The following is a 22673-nucleotide window of genomic DNA, read 5'->3' on the forward strand; positions in this document are numbered from 1 at the left end:
GGCTTCCAGGTATAAAAGGGGAGGTCCTACCCAGGGTCAGCACTCTTTGGTCCTGGGAATAAAGTGAAGGTCACAGAGTGACCGTGTCTGATATATACATGCCTCGTGTGAGTTTGTAACAAAGTGCAGAGACATTACATCTGGCGACGAGAAACGGGAATCAACGAACCACGAGGATGGCCACTGGTGGCACAGAGGAACGCTTCTGTGTGGGTGAGGACTGGGATGACTTTGTGGAAAGACTCCAGCAGAGCTTTGTCACAAAGGACTGGCTGGAAGAGACAGCGGCTGACAAGCGGAGGGCGCATCTACTGACCAGCTGTGGTACACAGACGTATGCGCTGATGAAAGACCTGCTCGCACCCCAAAAGCCAGCGGACAAGTCCTTCGAAGAGCTCAGCCAACTGATCAGTGAGCAAGCCATCAAGTAGCGTACACATGGCCCGGCACCGGTTCTACTCTCACCGGCGTCGGGTGGGTCAAAACGTCTCAGACATCGTGGCGGAACTGCGGCGTTTGGCCAGTCTCTGTAAGTTCTCTGATGCCTGCAGGGGGGATATGTTTAGGGACTTTTTCATCGAGGGCATTAATCATGCCAGCATTTTCAGGAAGCTCATAAAGACTAAGGACTTGACTTTAGAAGGGGCGGCATTGATAGCTCAGACCTTTATGGCAGGGGAAGAGGAGACCAAGCTAATTTACGTACGCAGCCCTGGTTTTAACGTTGCGATGAACCAGGGAATTAATGTTGTAAAAGTGATACAGAACCCCGCAGGCAGGCAAGGGCAATTCGACACCACCCAGGCAGGCAGGCAAGGGCAATTCGACACTGCGGGCAGCAACAAGATCCAGGGTGGGCCCGCAACAGGGACAATGGAAAGGGAGTCGGCAATTCATGCCATCAAGAGGAACAATGCATCCCGTGATGGGACCATTAACATCCTCCATCAGAGTGCTTAGAAACAGCCAAACGGGCCATCAGAGAGGAATGCCTGGGAATAGTCCTTTTGTTAACAGCAATCTCAGCTCATGGTTCCAGCTTTATACCTGTAGGATTTGTAATGTCAGTGAACACTTGGCCAGGATGTGCAAAAAGGCAGTAGCGAGGCTAGTCTGTGAGACAGAGGAACCAGACGAGGGGTCTGCAATGCAGGATGAGGCCTGGGGAACAACCATGGATGCTGAAGTTCAGAGAGTTCATGTGGCTGACGTCCATAGCTCATACACTAAAACGTCACCCATGATGATGAAAGTCTTACTGAATGGCACCCCGGTGCACATGGAGCTGGATACGGGAGCTAGCCAATCTCTCATGAGCGCCCAACAGTTTGAGAAACTATGGCCACACAGAGCAAGCAGGCCCAAACTGGAACGCATTGAGACACAGCTACGTACGTACACCAAAGAGATCATCCCAGGGCTGGGCAGTGCAAACTTGGTGGTAACACATAGTGGATTACAGAACCGGCTGCCACTCTGGATTGTTCCGGGAAATGGCCCCGCGCTTTTGGGGAGGAGTTGGCTAGCTGAGATGAATTGGAAATGGGGGTAAGTGCACGCCATTTCATCCGTGGAGCGAAGTTCATGCTCGCAGGTATTGCAAAAATTCGAGTCACTCTTTCAACACGGTGTCGGAACGTTCAAGGGCACCAAAGTAGTGATACACATCACTCCGGACGCCAGACCAGTGCACCACAAAGCCAGAGCGGTGCCGTACGTGATGCGTGAGAAAATTGAAAGTGAACTGGACAGGCTGCTCAGAGAGGGCATAATTTCGGCCGTTGAATTCAGCGACTGGGCAAGTCCCATCGTTCCCGTCCTCAAAGCAGATGGCTCGGTTAGGATTTGTGGCGACTACAAAGCCACCATCAACCGACTGTCGCTGCAAGACCAATACCCGCTTCCGAGAGCAGAGGACCTCTTTACCATGCTGGCAGGTGAAAAGCTGTTCACGATGCTGGACCTCACTTCAGCCTACATGACTCAGGAACTGACGGAAGATTCCAAGCTTCTGACCACCATCATGACGCACAAAGGATGAATTGTCTACAACAGGTGCCCGTATGGCATTCGTTCGGCAGCGGCTATCTTTCAGCGAAACATGAAAAGCTTGCTCAAGTCCATCCCTGGAACGGTCATATTCCAAGACAACATCCTTATAATGGGTCGAGACACCGAGGAACACCTCCGCAACGTGGAGGAAGTGCTATGCCGATTGGATCGGGTAGGCTTGCGGCTGAAAAAGGCCAAGTATGTGTTTTTGGCCCCAGAGGTCGAGTTCCTGGGCAGGAGGGTTGCCGCAGACGGGATCCGGCCCACTGAATCAAAAACTGAGGCGATTCGCTGGGTGCCCAGGCCCGGCAACACGTCGGAGTTGTGATCATTCCTGTGACTTTTGAACTATTTTGGGAACTTTCTGCCGAACTTAAGCACATTGTTGGAGCCGTTACACATGCTCCTCCATAAAGGTTGTGAATGGTTTTGGGGGGATTGTCAAGAATGGGCTTTCAATAAGGCGAGGAACCTGCTGTGTTCCAACAAACTGTTGACTTTGTATGACCCCTGTAAAAAACTGGTTTTAACATGCGATGCGTCATCCTACGGGGTTGGGTGTGTGTTGCAGCAGGGTAACGATGACAGCCGACTCCAACCGGTGGGTTACGCCTCCAGGTCGCTCTCCCAGGCAGAGCGTGGACACGGCATGGTCAAGAAGGAGGCACTCGCGTGTGTGTACGATGTGAAAAAGATGCACCAGTACCTTTTCTGCAGACAGTTCGAGCTAGAGACGGACCACAAGCCATTAACATCCCTGTTGTCCGACAGCAAGGCTTTCAATGCCAATGCCGTCAGCTCGCATACAGCGATGGGCCCTCACTCTGGCTGTGTATGACAACACCATACGGCACCGGCCAGGCACCGAAAATTGCGCTGACGCACTCAGCAGGCTCCCACTGGCCACTGCCGAGGGGGCATCGAAGCAGAGCGCCGAGATGGTCATGGCCGTTGAGGCTTTTGACACTGCGGCTCCCTCATCACAGCCCACCAGATCAAACTCTGGACCAACAGGGACCCCCTCCTATCCATGATAAAGAAACGTGTCCTGACTGGGAATTGGGCGCGCGCACACCGGGCGTGCCCCGAGGAAGTCAGACCGTTTCAGAGACGGATGGATGAATTCTCCATCCAAGCCGACTGCCTGCTATGGGGCAGCTGGGTAATCATGCCCCCAGAAAGGAAGGGAAGTGTTCATCAGGGAACTCCGCAGCGAGCACCCTGGCATCGTGTTAATGAAGGCCATTGCCCGGTCACATGTATGGTGGCCGGGGATTGACTCAGACCTGGGACACTGGGTTCACAGGTGCACGACGTGTGCCCAGCTGGGCAATGCCCCCAGGAAGGCTCCACTCAGCCCGTGGCCCTGGCCCACCAGGCCATGGTCATGTATTCACGTAGACTATGCCAGCCCGTTCATGGGGAAAATTTTCCTGATCGTTGTCGATGCATACTCGAAATGGATCGAGTGCATCATATTGAACTCGTGCATGACATCCATCACTGTGGAGAGTCTGCGTACGGTTTTTGCGACCCACGGCTTGCCGGACATCCTGGTCAGCGACAATGGCCCATGTTTTACCAGCCATGAATTCCAGGAGTTTATGTTGGGCAATGGGATCAAGCACATCTGGACAGCGCCGTTCAAGCCGGCTTCCAATGGCCAGGCAGAACGGGCAGTCCAAGTCATAAATCAGGGCATGCTACGCATCCAAGGACCCTCCCTTCAGTACCGCCTATCGCGCCTCCTGCTGGCCTACAGGTCCCGGCCGCACTCGCTCACGGGAGTCCCGCCAGCGGAATGCCTCATGAAAAGCACGCTCAAGACGCGGCTGTCCCTCATTCACCCAGACCTGGCAGACATTGTTGAGGGCAAGCGGCAGTCCCAAACCGAGCTCCATGATCGAGGCTCAAGGGGGAGGTGTATAGAATTAGATGACCTGGTATTTGTTCTTAACCATGCTTTGGGACCCAAATGGCTTGAGGGCACTTTAATCGGCAAAGAAGGAAACAGGGTCATGGTGGTCAGACTAAACAATGGGCAGATATGCCGCAAACACTTGGACCAAGTAAAGACTGTTCTTATGTTCTTATGTTCTTATGTAAGTAAAGACAAGGTTCAGCTGAGACACGGAGGAACCGGAAGAAGAGCATGATGAGACAGCACCCACACCACTGCCAGCGTACGAGCAACAAAGACAGCCCTCAGCATGCAATGTCCCTGCGGCCAGCCCGGACAGGCCGGAATCACCTCAAGTGACAGAGACGCGTGCTGAGGCTCAGCCACCAGAGCCACAACTGTGGCGCTCCACGAGAGAGCGTCGACCACCCGATAGACTTAACCTCTGAAACTAAAAGACTTAAGGGGGGAGGTGATGTCATGTATTTCACCAGCTTGCAATGACAATAGTTATGTAACTGTAACTAATGTACACTGTACCTGTACCCCTGAAATGCACACCCTGACCACAGGGGGTGAGCTTGCGGGATACTCTCCTCACCTGGGCTTCCAGGTATAAAAGGGGAGGTCCAACCCAGGGTCAGCACTCTTTGGTCCTGGGAATAAAGTGAAGGTCACAGAGTGACCGTGTCTGATATATACATGCCTCGTGTGAGTTTGTAACAAAGTGCAGAGACATTACAGTTCTCTCTCCCCATTGTATGGACCACACCCAGGTCTGAGCAGGTGCAGTGATGGTTAACCCCCCACCCCCCCAATCACCCGGGCTTGATTTGATGGGTAGTGCAGGCTTCTGATGCCTTCCGTATATGCTCTACAGCCCCCCCTCCCCCAGGCTTCTTTTACAGCTGAGCCGCTGTGTCTGGGTGTGGGATCGATTCTGCCGGCCGACGCACTAACCTTCGAGCCCTGTTTGCAGACATTCAGTGGTGGCATGTCAGTTGAAAAAAAATGAAAACTTACAGAATTCCATCAAACTTCCATTTACTGCATTATAAGTTAAAAAAAATCTTTATTATGCATATTTAGGTATTCTTGACTCCCTCCAAAACTTCGCTGAATAACTTTCTGCGATGGTTTTTCAATGTGTGCTGCTTTTCCTTAACACACCAGAAGGTTTTTCAGGATTGGTCACATATGCTGACCTAGGAGAATTTTTTGGGCAGCAAACTTACATCATTGACAAAAATTGGCGCAGACATCAGGTTATGCTCTCTATGTTGCAAAAAAAAACCCTAAAAAAATTATAACTAACTGAGTTATGCTGGCGCACATTCCTTGGAGAAACTTTAATCTTTTAACTTACGCCAAAAATGCGGCGCATGCCAAAAAAACGACGCAAATCACTGGGGAAAATTGAGCCTTATATTAGTTTAAACATTCCTCACAACACTAATAACTGTTCCACTGACCTTTTTTGAACACTGGGAGAATCAAGGAATATGGGGATAGGACGGGAAAGTGAAGTTGAGGTAGTAGATCAGAGATGATCTTATTGAATGGCAGAGCAGGCTCGAGTGACCTATTCCTACTCCTATTTCTTATGCTCTTCAGGTGATATTGGTGCCAGTCTTGTTCCGGTGAAACCCATCCACTCTGTACAGGCCACCTCTGACCCATGACTGGTCCCAGTGTTCAAGGAATCTGAACATTTCTCTGCTACACTATCTCTCCTGCCACACATATATTGCTATTCCTTTACTGACTGCTGTGTGGGACCAGGATTAAACCAGAGATTAATAACCTTGATGTCCTACGTAATCTGTCTCTTAACTCCTGAAACTCCCTCAGTTCAGTTTCTTCCTACATTATTGGTTCAAACATAAACTACAGCTCTGGTTATTCCCTTTCCTCTCCAAAATGCTCCTTGGTATTCCTTATCCTGGCACTAGGGAGTAAGCACACCATTTGGGATTCTCATTTGCGGTCACAAAAGTGCCTGGTTATTTCCTGACTATGGAATTCGCTATTATTACTGAGTTTCTGCACCATATTTCTCCATCTTTGGCAGCTATTTGCTTCACATTGCTGTGGTTTTGCTCCTGGTGATATTCTTCTGAGTTGTCATTATTACAGATATTACATTATGACACAAGCACCTGCGTGTCAATTCAGCATGTTCACGGGATCATTTCACTGTATGCTGTCTCCTTTTCCTACGCTGAGCGATGTCCACCCCCGTTCCTCCCTCAGTAATTTGCTCTGCCCATAGACTGACTACCTGCTGGAATGTGATGGAGATGTTTCTCGAGCTCGGGCACAAGCAGCTGGAGACACTTCCTGCATGTGTGGCCATCACTGACACACAAAGAAAGAAAATAAAGAAAGACTTGCATTTCTATAGCGCCTTTCACGACCACCGGACGTCTAAAAGTGCTTTACAGCCAATGAAGTAATTTTAGAGTGTAGTCACTATTGTAAAGCATCCAGGACCTCTCACATTGAGCAGGTACCATACATCACAGACTTGAGCTGTCCGCCATGCTACATTAAATCGCTTTCAACAACTTACTGACTTACACCATGCAGAGAGCAAAATTCACCAGAACCCCCCTGTATTTGGGCTCATTTGAAAGGAAATTTAATTTGGGACTATCTACCGAAAAGTTTAGAACATAAGAACATAAGAACTAGGAACAGGAGTAGGCCATCTAGTCCCTCGAGCCTGCTCCGCCATTCAACAAGATCATGGCTGATCTGGCCGTGGACTCAGCTCCACTTACCCGCCCGCTCCCCGTAGCCCTTAATTCCCTTATTGGTTAAAAATCTATCTATCTGTGATTTGAATACATTCAATGAGCTAGCCTCAACTGCTTCCTTGGACAGAGAATTCCACAGATTCACAACCCTCTGGGAGAAGAAATTCCTTCTCAACTCGGTTTTAAATTGGCTCCCCCATATTTTGAGGCTGTGCCCCCTAGTTCTAGTCTCCCCGACCAGTGGAAACAACCTCACTGCCTCTATCTTGTCTATCCCTTTCATTATTTTAAATGTTTCTATAAGATCACCCCTCATCCTTCTGAACTCCAACAAGTAAAGACCCAGTCTACTCAATCTATCATCATAAGGTAACCCCCTCATCTCCGGAATCAGCCTAGTGAATCGTCTCTGTACCCCCTCCAAAGCTAGTATATCCTTCCTTAAGTAAGGTGACCAAAACCAAAACTCCAAGTGCGGCCTCACCAATACCCTGTACAGTTGCAGCAGGACCTCCCTGCTTTTGTATTCCATCCCTCTCGCAATGAAGGCCAACATTCCATTCGCCTTCCTGATTACCTGCTGCACCTGCAAACTAACTTTTTGGGATTCATGCACAAGGACCCCCAGGTCCCTCTGCACCGCAGCATGTTGTAATTTCTCCCCATTCAAATAATATTCCCTTTTACTGTTTTTTTTCCAAGGTGGATGACCTCACATTTTCCGACATTGTATTCCATCTGCCAAACCTTAGCCCATTCGCTTAACCTATCTAAATCTCTTTGCAGCCTCTCTGTGTCCTCTACACAACCCGCTTTCCCACTAATCTTTGTGTCATCTGCAAATGTTGTTACACTACACTTTGTCCCCTCTTCCAGGTCATCTATGTATATTGTAAACAGTTGTGATCTCAGCATCGATCCCTGTGGCACACCACTAACCACCGATTGCCAACCTGAAAAGGACCCATTCATCCCAACTCTTTGCTTTCTGTTTGCCAGCCAATTCTCTATCCATGCTAATACATTTCCTCTGACTCCGCGTACCTTTATCTTCTGCAGTAACCTTTTGTGTGGCACCTTATCGAATGCCTTTTGGAAATCCAAATACACCACATCCATCGGTACACCTCTATCCACCATGCTCGTTATGTCCTCAAAGAATTCCAGTAAATTTACGCACACAAAGGTCATTTCAGCCCATTGTGCTTGTACCACTCCACGTTCTCAAGCAATCAACTCTAGCCCCATTTTCCTGAACTACATCCTGAAGGGTGGAAGATATTGTGTCCTTACACTCTACTATAAATCAACACGAGGCACATACTTGAGACAAGGTCACTCTGTGACCTGTACCTTTATTCACAGGACCAAGGAGTGCTGACCCTGCGTGGGATCTCCCTTTATATACCTGGATGACCAGGTGAGGAGTGTCTCCCACAAGTTCACCTCCTGTGGTCAACATGTGCATTACTTAGGTGTCTGCAGTGTACAGTGTTGTTACATGAAGGTTACAGTTACATGAAGGTTACATACATGACATCACCTCCCCGCAACATCTTTAGGTCAAAGATTGAGTCTTTCAGGCGGTCAACGCTCTCTCGTGGAGCGCCGCAGTTGGGGCTCTGGTTGTTGAGCCTTGGCATGCGTCTTTGTCACCTGTGGTGATTCCAGCTCGTCCGGGCTGGCAGCAGGGACTGTGCATGCTGCTGAAGGTTCTTGTTGCTCGTTCACTGGTGGTGGTGTGGGCAGCATCTCATGATTTTCCTCAGATTCTTCAGTGTCCATGCTGAACCATTTTTTTTACTTGGTCCAGATGCTTGCAACATATCTGTCCATTGTTAAGTCTGACCACTATGATCCTATTCCTCTCTTTACCAATTACAGTACTCTCAAGCCAATTGAGCCCCAAAGCGTGATTAAGAACAAATACAGGGTCATCGATTTCTATACATCTCCCCTTTGAGTTATGGTCATGGCACTCATTTTGGGACTGGCGCTTGCCCTCAACAATGTCTGACAGGACTGGGTGAATGAGGGACAGCCGAGTTTTAAGTGTGTGTTTCATGAGTAGTTCCGTTGGCGGGACTCCCGTGAGCGAATGCAGTTGGGATCTGTAGGCCAGCAGGAGGCGCAATAGGCGGCATTGAAGGGAGGGGCCTTGAATCCGGAGCATGTCTTGTTTTATGATTTGGACCGCACGTTCCGCCTGGCCATTGGAAGCCGGCTTGAACGGTGCTGTTCTGACATGTTTGATACCATTACCCGACATGAACTCCCGGAATTCATAGCTAGTGAAACATGGGCCGTTGTCGCTAACCAGGATGACCGGCAAGCCGTGGGTCATAAAGACCACCGCAGACTCTCCACTGTGGTGGATGTCGTGCACGAATTTAATATGATGCACTCGATCCATTTCGAGTGCGCATCAACAACAATGAGGAACATTTTTCCCATGAACGGGCCCGCGTAGTCTATGTGAATACGTAACCATGGCTTGGTGGCCCAGGACCACGGGCTGAGTGGGGCCTCCCTGGGGGCATTGCCCAGCTGGACACATGGCGTACAACTGCGAACACAGTGTTCCAGGTCTGAGTCAATCCCCGGCCACCATGTGACCGGGCAATGGCCTTCATTAGCACGATGCCTGGGTGCTCGCTGTGGAGTTCCCTGATGAATGCTTCCCTTCCCTTCTGGGGCATGACTACCCGGCTGCCCCATAGTAGGCAGTCGGCTTGGATGGAGAGTTCATCCATCCGTCTGTGAAACGGTCTGACCTCTTCAGGGCATGCTCCGTGTGCGGGCGCCCAATCCCCAGTCAGGACACATTTCTTAATCAAGGATAGGAGAGGATCTCTGTTTGTCCATGTTTTGATCTGGTGGGCTGTGATGGGGGAGCCTGCGCTGTCGAAAGCATCGACAGCCATGACCATCTCAGCGCTTTGCTCCGCTGCCCCCTCAGTGGTGGCCAGTGGAAGCCTGCTGAGCGCGTCAGCGCAATTTTCGGTGCCTGGCTGGTGCCGTATGGTGTAGTCATACGCAGCCAGCGTGAGAGCCCATCGCTGTATGCGAGCTAACATATTGGCATTGACAACTTTGCTGTCGGACAGCAGGAATGTTAATGGCTTGTGGTCCGTTTCTAACTCAAACCTTCTGCCAAAAAGGTACTGGTGCATCTTTTTCACCCCGTAGACACACGAGAGTGCTTCCTTTTCAACCATCCCATATCCCCTTTCTGCTTGGGAGAGCGACCTGGAAGCATAAGCCACAGGTTGGAGTTGCCCCTCCTCATTACTCTGCTGCAACACGCACCCAACCCCATAGGATGATGCATCACATGTCAAAACCAATTTCTTACAGGGGTTGTACAGGATCAACAGCTTATTAGAACAAAGCAGGTTCCACGCCCGATTGAAAGCCCGTTCCTGACAGTCCCCCCAAAACCAATCGCAACCCTTACGAGGGAGCACCTGTAGCGGCTCCAACAATGTGCTTAAGTTCGGCAGAAAGTTCCCAAAATAGTTCAATAGTCCCAGAAATGAACGCAACTCCGATGTGTTGCCGGGTCTGGGTGCGCGACAGATCGCCTCCGTTTTGGATTCGGTAGGCCGGATCCCATCTGTGGCAACCCTCCTGCTCAAAAATTCGACCTCTGGGGCCAAAAACACACACTTCGACTTCTTTAGTCGCAGGCCTAGCCGATCCAGTCGGTGTAGCACGGTCCAGGTTGTGGAGGTGTTCCTCGGTGTTTTGACCCGTGATAAGGATGTCGTCCTGAAATACGATTATTCCGGGGATGGATTTGAGCAGGCTTTCCATGTTCCTTTGAAAGATAGCGGCTGCTGAACGAATGCCAAACGGACACCTGTTGTAAACAGCCCCTTGTGCGTGGTGATGGTGGTCAGTAGCTTGGATTCTTCGGCCAGTTCTTGGGTCATGTAGGCTGAAGTGAGGTCCAACTTGGTGAACAGCTTGCCGCCTGCCAGCGTGGCAAAAAGATCTTCCACTCTCGGAAGCGGGTATTGGTCTTGTAGTGATACTCGGTTGATGGTGGCCTTGTAGTCGCCACAGATCCTGACTGAGCCATCCGTTTTTAGGACAGGGACGATGGGGCTTGCCCAGTCGCTGAATTCAACGGGTGAAATTATGCCCTCTCTTAGCAACCTGTCCAATTCACTCTCAATTTTCTCCCGCATCACATATGGCACAGCTCTGGCTTTATGGTGCACTGTTGTGGCGTCCGGGGTGATGCGTATCACTACTTTGGTGCCTTTGAAAGTCCCGACACCAGGTTGAAATAGTGACTCAAACTTTTGTAGGACCTGTGAGCATGAACTTCGCTCCACAGATGAAATGGCGTGCACATCCCCCCATTTCCAGTTCATCTCGGCTAGCCAGCTCATCCCCAAAAGCGCGGGACCATTTCCCGGGACAATCCAGAGTGGCAGCCGGTTCTCTGATCCATTATGTGTGACCACCAACGTTGCACTGCCTAGCACTGGGATGATCTCTTTGGTGTACGTCCGTCATTGCGTGTCAATGCGTTCTAGTTTTGGTCTGCTAGCTGAGTGGCCATAGTTTCTCGAATTGTTGGACACTCATAAATGACTGGTTGGCTCCTGTATCCAGCTCCATGTGTACTGGGATGCCGTTAAACAGTACTCTCATCATCATAGGTGGCGTCTTTGTGTATGAGTGTGGATGTTTGCCACCTGAACCCGCTGAACTTCAGCGTCCATTGCTGTGTCCCAAACATAATCCTGCCTTGCAGACACCTCTTGTGGTTCATCCGCTTCGTAAACCAGCCTCGCTGCAGGCTTCCTGCACATTCTGGCTAAATGTCCACCGAAGTTACAATTTCTGCAGATAAATTGTTGAAACCTGCAGGTTTTCGCAGCATGTCTGCCCCCGCACCTCCAGCAGGAGCTGAGATTGTTGTGAACAAAATAGCTGTTACCAGGCATTTCTCTCCAATTGTCTCTTTGATTACTCTTGAGCACTCTGTTAGTGGGTGTCAATGGCCCCATCCCGGAATGTATTGTCCCTTGTGATGGTGTAAATATCCGTTCAACCTGCCATTGTCTGTGTTGAGGACCCACCCTAGAGTCTGTTGTTGCCTGGTTGGTATCGAATTGCCCTTGCCTGCCTGCGGGGTTCTGAGTCGCGTTTGCCATGTTAACTCCCTGCTCCATCACCACGTTGGGAGCAGAATTGCGCGCGTATATGATCTTGGTCTCCTCCTCCCCCGCCATGAAGGTTTGAGCTATCAACGCTGCTGCTTCCAAGGTCAAGTCCTTGATCTCAATTAGCTTCCTAAAAATCCCGGCATGACTAATGCCCTCAATGAAGAAATCCCCTAACATCTCCCCCCTGCAGGTGTCTGTGAACTTACAGAGGCTGGCCAAGCGCCGAAGGACCGCATCAAAGTCCGGTATGCTCTGCCCTTCCCGACGTCGGTGCGTATAGAATCGGTGTCGGGCCATGTGTATACTGCTCATCGGTTTGAGGTGCTCACCGATCAGTTTGTTGAAAGGTCTTGTCCGCCGGCTTCTTGGGTGCGAGCAGGTGTTTCATCAGCGCGTACGTCTTAGGTCCACAGCTGGTCAGTAGATGCGCCCTTCACTTGTCAGCCGCTGCATCTCCCAGCCAGTCCTTCGTGACAAAGCTCTGCTGGAGCCTCTCAACGAAATTATCCCAGTCCTCATCAACACAGTACCGTTCCTCTGTGCTACCGGTGGTCATTCTCGTGAGTCGTTGATTCCCGTTTCTCGTCGCCAAATATTGTGTCCTTATACGCTACAGCAAATCAACACGAGGCACATACTGGAGACAAGGTCACTCTGTGACCTGTACCTTTATTCACAGGACCAAGAAGTGATGACCCTGCGTGGGACCTCCCTTTATATACCTGGATGACCAGGTGAGGAGTGTCTCCCACAAGTTCAAGGTGTGCATTACTTAGGTGTATACAGTGTACAGTGTTGTTACATGAGGGTTACAGTTACATGAAGGTTACATACATGACAGAAGATCCCTTTGTGTGAATTTTTGTAACATAGGTGGCCGTTACACCAACCACCACATGGGCTTGACAGAGGCTAGGTCTTGGTCCAGTGGCAAGAGTTATCCAAGACCACTGAAGACCTGCTCTGCTACACGGACCTAGTACGTACACATATCGCAGTGTGGGATGGCCCATGCTGCCCCTGGCCCTGGCCTCTTCTGGCCCCGAACTCATGCCTCTCCTGGGCCGCGATCTCGCCACTCCTGCTGTATCTGACCACGCTCCAATCACCGACCTGGACCTTGATGACATCCCTCTTCACTGCCGTCGCCCTCCTGCACCAGCTCGCGCAATACCTTGCAGAAAATTCTCTCCAAGCTAAAATTCTCCAGTCCAGGCAACATCGTTGTAAATATCCTCTGTACCCTCTCTAGTGTAATCACATCTTTCCTGTAATGTGGTGACCAGAACTGTACACAGTACTCCAGCTGTGGCCTAACCAGTGTTTTGTACCGTTTTATACAGTGTTATATACTTGCTCTTGTATTCCATGCCTTGACTGTTGAGGCCAAGTATTCCATATGCCTTCTTAACCACCTTATCCACCTGGCCTACTATCTTCAGGGATCTGTGAACATGCACGCCAAGGTACCTTTGTTCCTCAGTGGCAGGTCGGGGCCATAAAAAGAGTGGCGAGCAGCGGCCATGGGCAGCATGGCGGCATACCTCTGCAAGGTAGAAATTTAAAGAGCAACCATTAAAACACATAAAATGACTGAGCATTTCAATAGCAGGTAATCAATAAGCATTTTGCAAGACTGAGTTGGCTGTCAAATAGATCAGAAATGCTGTGGGATTTTTAAAGCATGTCTTCAACTGGAGGACTTGGCAGAAGTACCCAAAGAAAGGAGCAGAAAATTGAAAGGCAGAAAAGAGGCTAAAATATTAATGAGCCTGATTGTTAGATATTCTCTTGGGTACAATGGAGTTAGTCTCTCCGATAAGCGGTCTGAATATTTTTTATTTTGGAGTATACTTGCCCAATTTCTATCTATCGCATAACTCAAGGACGTAATGGTAATATCTCCTTGTGATCTTCCTGTCTTTCACACGTGTTCATCTTGAATATCTCCAAAGGTAAATTGTGCAAACATTTTGTAAAACACTGGTTAGGCCTCAGATGGAGTGTTCAATTCTGAGCACCACACTTCAGGAAGGATGTCAAGGCCTTGGCGAGGGTGCAGAGGAGATTTACTAGCATGGTATCAGGGGTGAAGGACTTCAGTTAGGTGGAGAGGCTGGAGAAGCTGGAGCTGATCTCCTTAGAGCAGAGAAGGTAACGGGGAGATTTGATAGAGGTGTTCAAAATCATGAATGGTTTTGATAAATAAGGAGAAACTGTTCCTAGTAACAGAAGAATCGGTAATCCAAGGACACACATTTAAGGTGATAGTCTAAAGAATCAGAGGCGACATGCGGATATTTTTTTTCGACAGCAAGTTGTTGTGATCTGGAATGCACTGCCTGAAAGGGTGGTGGAAGCAGATTCAAAAGAGAATTGGATAAATACAGGGCTATGGAGAAAGGGCAGGGGAATAGGATTAAATGGATAATTCTACCAAAGCGCCAGCAGTGGAACAATTGACTTTCCACCATATTGGGTGTGAAGTGTTTATCGATTACTGAGACAAGTTAGTGAATGACTTATTATTTTAAATCTATGAGGAAATGACATCAAAACTAGCTTATTAGCATCTTAACTATCTCTCATCTCAGAGTCCTGGTTTTCTAAAATGATGTGTGAATATACCGTACTTTAAAACATAACATTTAAAGGTAACTCTTTTCCCAACCCTTTCTGTGGAAAATTAGTAAAATAAAAAATCACAAAATATGATGCTGACTTTTAGATACCCTTGAAGAAATGCAGCAAAGGTGGGAAAGATTGCTAGATGTGCCGGAGAGGAAATGTACCCATGCGGAGGTATGTGTCACTGGCACTGAGTGCTATTTCTCTTACCCCCAGAACTACTGGTCATTGCCAGAAAAAAGTTCAATTACCTGACGAGGACATGCAAGGTAATAGACTGGCCACTCTCCCTTTTCTTCCTTGAAAATTCTTCCTTTTCTTGCTATATACACTGTTCACTCTGAAATATGACTAGCCTCACAAGCCACCCACACACTGCATTGTGCTTAAGAGGTTCACTAACTATGTATTTTGAAATATGTGTTACCAAGTCCCTGAACAGGAATTATTTGAATGCAGAGCCTTAAAACCCCCTCCTCCACTGTAACAGGGTACTAGAAAATCTATTATATCAGCTGTCTGATGCCACCCAGGAGACATCCCTCAAATGCTAGCTTAATTCATGCAAGATTGTTACAGGAGAAACTTACACACAATATCCATAAAAGGCAAGGGTGAGAGGAAAGAGTTCCGGACATTAGAAAGCTGACTTCCTCTAGGAGCAGGCCATAGAGCTATTGGGGAGGTACTCCACTCTAGCTGTGAGAGATGGTGAGATTGATGGGACAGTGTGGGCTATCAGCTGCAGGCAGACAATTGCAGTGGCAGACAGCAGACAGCCAGAAGATTCTTCACTCTTCACTGCCTCCTTCATGAGGCTATGCTCACTCATTCTTAACTTATACCCTCCTTTCCTGCAGATCCATCACAACAACAGGGGGATAGACAATGATGAGGAGATGGAAGATACCTAACTCTCTATCATCAGCAAACTTGGATACGTTACACTCAGTCCCTTCATCTAAGTCATTAATATAGCACTGATCCTTGTGTCCTAGCGGTACCCTGCTAACTACCGTTTGCCAACCCACGAAAATCCCGTTTATTCCTACTCTCTGTTTTCTGTCCATTAACTAATCCTCAATCCATACTAATATATTATTCCCAATGCCATGAGTCCTAATTTTGTATAATAACCTCTTGTGTGGCACCTTATCGAATGCTTTTAGAAAATCCAAATACATTACATCCACTCGTTCCCCCTTATCTACCCTACTAGTTACATCTTCAAAAAATGGCAACAGATTTGTCAAACACGATTTCCCTTTCATAAAACCATGTTGACTCTGCCTAATTATATTTTCTAAGTGCCCTGTTACCACATCCCTGATAATAGATTCTAGCATTTTGCCTACTACTGATGTCAAGAGATGCTCGAGATTCATCCCATTAGAGGACCCAACCGGTATGAAATGATGGGCACCTCCGTCCCATGAGCCTTTTGTATCACATGAGCAGCCAATCACCTCCCACAATACTGCTTCTCGTAGGTTGTACCTACAAGAAGCACTAGAATAGGATACAGCATGGCTTGTTTAGTCATACAGTGGAAATATGGTCTGAAGAAAGATCATTCTGGAATTGGTTGCAATTAAAGAGAAAGTGCACTTACCTTTTTTTTAAATTCATTCATGGGATGTGGGAGTCACTGGCAAGGCCAGCATTTATTGCCCACCCCTGATTGCCCTTGAGCAGATAATTGTGAGCCGCCTTCTTGAACCGCTGCAGTCTGTGTGGTGAAGGTACTCCCACAGTGCAGTTAGGGAGGTAATTCCAGGATTTTGACCCAGCAACGATGAAGGAACGGTGATATACTTCCATGTAGGATGGTGTGTGACTTGGAGGGGAACGTGGAATCATAGAATCATAGAAATTTACTGCACGAAAGGAGGCCATTTCGGTTCATTATGTCCGCACCAGCCGACTAAGAGCTATCCAGCCTAATCCCACTTTACAGCTCTTGGTCAGTAGCCCTGTAGGTTACGGCACTTTAAGTGCACATCCAAGTATCTTTTAAATGTGGTGAGGGTTCTTGCCTCTACCACCCTTTCAGGCAGTGAGTTCCAGACCCCCATGAAGAAATTTCCCCTCATATCTCCTCTAAACCTCCCTCCAATTACTTTAAATCTATGCCCCCTGGTTGTTGAACCCTCTGCCAAGGGAAGCAGGTCCCTACTATCCACTCTATCCAGGCCCCTCATAATTTTATACACCTCAATCAGGTCTCCCCTTATCCTCCTCTGTTCCAAAGAAAACAAACCCAGCATCTCCAATCTTTCTTCATAGCCAAAATTCTCCAGTCCAGGCAATATTCTTGTAAATCTCCTCTGCACCATTTCCAGTGCAATCACATCTTTCCTGTAATGTGGTGACCAGAACTGCACACAGTACTTGAGCTGTGGCCTAACCAGTGTTTTATACCGTTCAAGCATAACCTCCTTGCTCTTGTATTCCATGCCTCGACTAATAAAGGCACGTATTCCATATGACTTCTTAACCAGCACCTGCTACTTTTAGGGATCTGTGGACCTGCACTCCAAGGTCCCTTTGTTCCTCTACACTTTTCAGTGTCGTACCATTTAATGTGTATTCCCTTGCCTTGTTAGACCTCTCCTAATGCATTATCTCACATTTATCCAGATTGAATTCCATTTGCCACTGTTCTGCCCACCTGACCAGTACATTGATATCTTCCTGCAGTCTGCAACTTTCTTCTTCATCATCAACCACACAGCCTATTTCTGTGTCATCTGCAAACTTCTTAATCATACCCCCAACATTTAAGTCCAAGTCATTAATATATACCACAAAAAGCAAGGGACCCAACACTGAGCCCTGCGGAACCCCACTGGATACAGCCTTCCAGTCACAAAAACACCCATCAATCATTACCCTTTGCTTCCTGCCTCCGAGCCAAAGGTACAGTATTAGCAGTCCTCCAGTCCTCTGGCACCACACCTGTGGCCAGAGAGGACTGGGAAATGATGATCAGAGCCTCTGATATTTCCTCTTTTGCATCTCTTAACAGCCTGGGATACATTTCATCTGGGTCTGGGGATTTATCCAGTTCCAAAGCTGCTAAGCCCCTTAATACTTCCTCTCTCACTATCTTTATCTCGTCTAATATTTCACACTCCTCCTCCCTGATTGCAATATCTGCATCGTCCCTCCCTTTTGTGAAAATAGACGCAAAGTATTCATTAAGAATCCTATCCGCGTCTTCCGCCTCCAAACACAGATTTCCTTTATGGTCTCTAATAGGCCCCACTCTTTCTCTAGTTATCCCCTTGCTCTTAATCTTTGGATTTTCCCTGATTTTACTTGCCAACATTCTTTCATGCTCTCTATTTGCTTTCCTGATATATTTTTTAATTGCACCCCTGCACTTCTTATACTCCTCTAGATTTCTGCAGTATTGTGTTCTCGGTATTTGTCATAAGCTTCCATTTTTTTCTTCATCTTACCCTGTGTGTCCCTTGACATCCAGGGAGTTCTAGATTTGTTAGCCCCACCCTTTTTTTAAGGGAACATATTGCTCTATACCCTCAGAATCTCCTCCTTGAATGCCTCCCACTGCTCTGACACTGATTTACCATTAAGTAGCCATTTCCAGTCCACTTTGGCCAAATCTGATCTTAGCTCAGCAGAATTGGTTTTACCCCAATTGAGAACTTTTATTCCTGGTCCTCCTTTTCCATAACTACTCAAATGTTTCTGAATTATGATCACTAGCACCAACATACTCTCCCACTGATACCTCTTCCACCTGCCCCTTTTCATTCCCCAAAACCAAGTCCAGTACCGCCCCTCCCTTGTTGGGCTTGTTACATACTGGCTAAAGAAGTTTGCCTGAATGCATTTTAGGAATTCCCCACCCTCTGTTCTTTTCACACTACCCTTTTCCCAGTTAATATTAGGGTAGTTGAAACCCCCACTATTACAGCTCTATAGTTTTTATACTTCGCAGCAATTTGCCCACATTTTTGTTCTTCTTTCTCCCTTTCACTGCGATCGTCTCTTTTTTGTTCTTTAATTCAACCCATATGGCCTCGTTTGATGACCCCTCTAACAAATCATCCCTTCTACAGCTGTAATTGTTTCTTTAATCAATACTGCGACCCCCCCTCTTTTTCTACCCCCTCTCTCTACCCCGTCTGAAAATCCTGTAACCAGGTATGTTGAGCTGCCATACCTGCCCTTCTTTCATCCATGTCTCAGTAATAGCTATAATATCGTACTCCCAAGTCTCAATCTGTGCTCTCAGTTCATCTGCCTTATTTACTATACTCTTTGTATTGAAATATATACCATTTAGTATTGCCAAACTCCCCTGTTGTCTATTTTCCAGCTCTTGTTTCCTCTGTCTTCCAAATTCACTTTCTGCTTCTACTTCTCTACTGCCCAATTCCAGCTTTGCTTCTCTCCGCACTGAATCTATTCTCCGGTTCCTATCCCCCTGACAAGCTAGTTTAAACCCTCCCCAACAGCACCAGCAAAACCTTCCACAAGGATACTGGTCCCAGCTCTGTTGAGGTGCAACCCGTCCGGTTTGTATAGGTCCCACCTCCCCCGGAAATGGTTCCAATGCCTCAGGAGTCTAAAGCCCTCCTGCCTGCACGATCTCTCCAGCCACGCATTCATCTTCTCTATCCTCCTATTTCTGTACTCATTAGCATGTGGCACCAGCAGTAATCTGGAGATTACTACCTTTGAGGTCCTGCTTTTTAATCTAGTTTCCTAAACTCTGCCTGCAGGACCTCATCCCTCTTTCTACCTATGTCTTTGGTATCTATATGGACCATGACCTCTGGCTGTTCACCCTCTCCCCCAGAATGTCTTGTAGCTGCTCGGTGACATCCTTGACCCTGACACCAGGGAGGCAACATACCATCCTGGAGTCACGTCTGCGGCCGCAGAAACGCTTGTCTGCTCCCCTGACAATTGAATCCCCTACCACTATACCTCTTCCATTCTTCTTCCTCCCCTGTGCAGCTGAACTACCCTTGGTGCCGTGGACTTGGCTCTGGCTGCACTCCCCAGAGGCACCATCGGCCTCACCAGTACTCAGAACAGAATACTGGTTGGAGAGCGAGATGGACTCCCTGCACTACCTGCTTAGTACTCCTCTTCTGTTTCACCTATTTCCTCTCTGCCTGCACACTCTTAAGCTGCGGGGTGACCAGCTCCTGAAACGTGCTATCCACGAAATTCTCATACTTGCAGATGCACCGCAGTGACTCCAGCCGCCGCTCAAACTCCGAAACGCGGAGCTCGAGTTGCTGCAGTTGGAGACACCTCCTGCACACGTGGCCGTCCAGGCTGCGTGAAGTGTCCAGGACGTCCCACATGCCACAGGTGTGCACTCCACGGGACTGAGCTGCCCTGCCGTGCCTCTAGTTAATCAACTTAGAACTATCGAGCAGAAATAAACTCTAAAATTTAGCAAAGCACACCCAGCAGCCACTCAGCAATCAGCAGATTTAATTAATGAGGCTTTTTATATTAGAAATATCACGAATTTATGTTTACTTTTTTAATTGGGGCTCTTAACTTACACCAATGCCCAAGGTTTAAAAAAAAAGAGAACTAGAGAAATGTACACCAACCAACCAGACAATCACTTACCTGCTTGGCTGTTATATCAGACTTTGATTTTGTCCCCCTCTTCACTCCGCTCACGCTGCTTCCCGCTCTGAGCCCCCAGCAGCTAGCTCCTTTCATCCCCGTTGCTCAGGTCCCGCTCTTGCGCGGCATTTCACCAATCAGCTCCTTCACTTGTGCGGACGTCACTTTTGGTTTCTGACGTCACTCCTGTGATGAGTTTCTATTGGCTCTCCGCCCGCTCGCTGTGGCTGCTGCTCCGGTCTGCCCCTCTTTCTTCCCTCTCTTCTCTGAATTCCCACTCTTTTCAAATTCCCAAATAAACCACTCCCTTTAAGACCACTCTGTGCAGACCACCTATGCTGCCTTGTCCTTCGAGATGGTAGAGGTCACGGGTTTGGGAAGTCTTGGTGAGATGCTGCAGTGCATCTTGTAGATGGTACACAATGCAGCCATAGTATGTCGATAATGGAGGGAGTGAATGTTTCAGATGGTGGATGGGGTGCCAATCAAGTGGGCTGCTTTACCTTGGATGGTGTCGAGCTTCTTGAGTGTTGTTGGAGCTGCACTCATCCAGGCAAGTGGAGATTAATCCATCACACTCCTGACTTGTGCCTTGTAGATGGTGGAAAGGCTTTGGGGAGTCAGGAAGTGAGACACTTGCCACAGAGTACCCAGCCTCTGACCTACTCTTGTTGCCACGGTATTTACGTAGCTGGTCCAATTAAGTTTCTGGTCAGTGATGACCCCCAGGATGTTGATGGTGGCGGATTTGGCGATGGTAATGCCGTTGAATGTAAAGGGACGGTAGTTAGTCTCTCCCTTGTTATAGATAGTCATTGCCTGGCACTTGTGTGGTGCGAATGTTACTCACCACTTATCAGCCCAAGCCTGAATGTCGTCCAGGTCTTGCTGCATGCGGGCACGGACTGCTCCATTATCTGAAGAGTTGTGAATGGCACTGAACACTGTGCAATCATCAGTGAGCATCACCACTTCTGACCTTATGATGGAGGGAAGTTCATTGATGAAGCAGCTGAAGATGGTTGGGCCGAGGACACTGCCCTGAGGAACTCCTGCATCGATGTCCTGGGGCTGTGACGATTGACATTTAATCAGCACAACCATCTTCCTTTGTGCTAGGTATGATTCCAGCCAGTGGAGAATTTCCCCCTGATTCCCATTGACTTCAGTTTTACTAGGGCTCCTTGATGCCACCCTCGGTCAAATGCTATCTCGGTCAAATGCTGCCTCGGTCAAGGGCAGTCACTCTCACCTCACCTCTTGAATTCAGCTCTTTTGTCCATGTTTGGAACCGAGTGGTCCTGGCAGAACCCAAACTGGGCATTGGTGAGCAGGTTATTGGTGAGTAAGGGCCGCTTGATAGCGCTGTCGACAGCACCTTCCATCACTTTGCTGATGATTTGAGACTAGACTGATGGGGCGGTAATTGGCCGATTGGATTTTTCCTGCTTTTTGTGGACAAGACATACCTGGGCAGTTTTCCACATTGTCGGATAGATGCCAGTGTTGTGGCTGTACTGGAACAGCTTGGCTAGAGGTGTGGCTCATATTGGAGCACAAGTCTTCAGCACGACAGCCGGGATGTTGTCGGGGCCCATAGTCTTTGCTGTATCAAGTGCATTCAGCCATTTCTTGAAATCATGTGGAGGGAATTGAATTGGCTGAAGACTGGCTTCTGTGATGCTGGGGACCTCAAGAGGAGGCCGATATGGATCATCCACTCGGCACTTCTGACTGAAGATGGTTGTAAATGCTTCAGCCTTGTCTTTTGCACTCACGTGCTGGGCTTCCCCATCAGTGAGGATGGTGATATTCATGAAGCCTCCTCCTCCCGTTAGTTGTTCAATGGTCCATCACCATTTACGACAGGATGTGGCAGGAGCTTTAATCTGATCCGTTGATTGTGGGATCGCTTAGCCTTGTCTATAGCATGCCGCTATTGCTTTTTAGCATGCATGTAGTCCTGTGTTGCAGCTTCCCCAATTTGGCATCTCATTTTTAGGTACGCCTGGTGTTGCTCCTGGCATGCTCTTCTACACTCTTCAATAAACCAGGGTTGGTCTCCTGGCTTGATGGTAATAGAAACATAGAAACATAGAAAATAGGTGCAGGAGTAGGCCATTCGGCCTTTCGAGCCTGCAACAACATTCAATAAGATCATGGCTGATCATTCACCTCAGTACCCCTTTCCCGCTTTCTCTCCATATCCCTTGATCCCTTTAGCTGTAAGGGCCATATCTAACTCTTCTCTTGAATATATCCAATGAACTGGCATCAATAACTCTCTGCGGTAGAGAATTCCACAGGTTCACCACTCTCTGAGTGAAGAAGATTCTCTTCATCTAAGTCCTAAATGGCTTACCCCTTATCCTTAGATTATGTCCCCTGGTTCTGGACTTCCCCAACATCGGGAACATTCTTCCTGCTTCTAAACTGTCTAGTCCCATCAGAATTTTATCTGTTTCAATTAGATCCCCTCTCATCCTTCTAAACTCCAGTGAATACAGGCCCAGTCGATCCAGTTTC

The sequence above is a fragment of the Pristiophorus japonicus genome, chromosome 5 (genome assembly GCF_044704955.1).
Source record: "Pristiophorus japonicus isolate sPriJap1 chromosome 5, sPriJap1.hap1, whole genome shotgun sequence".
In the NCBI taxonomy this organism is placed as follows: Eukaryota; Metazoa; Chordata; class Chondrichthyes; family Pristiophoridae; genus Pristiophorus; species Pristiophorus japonicus.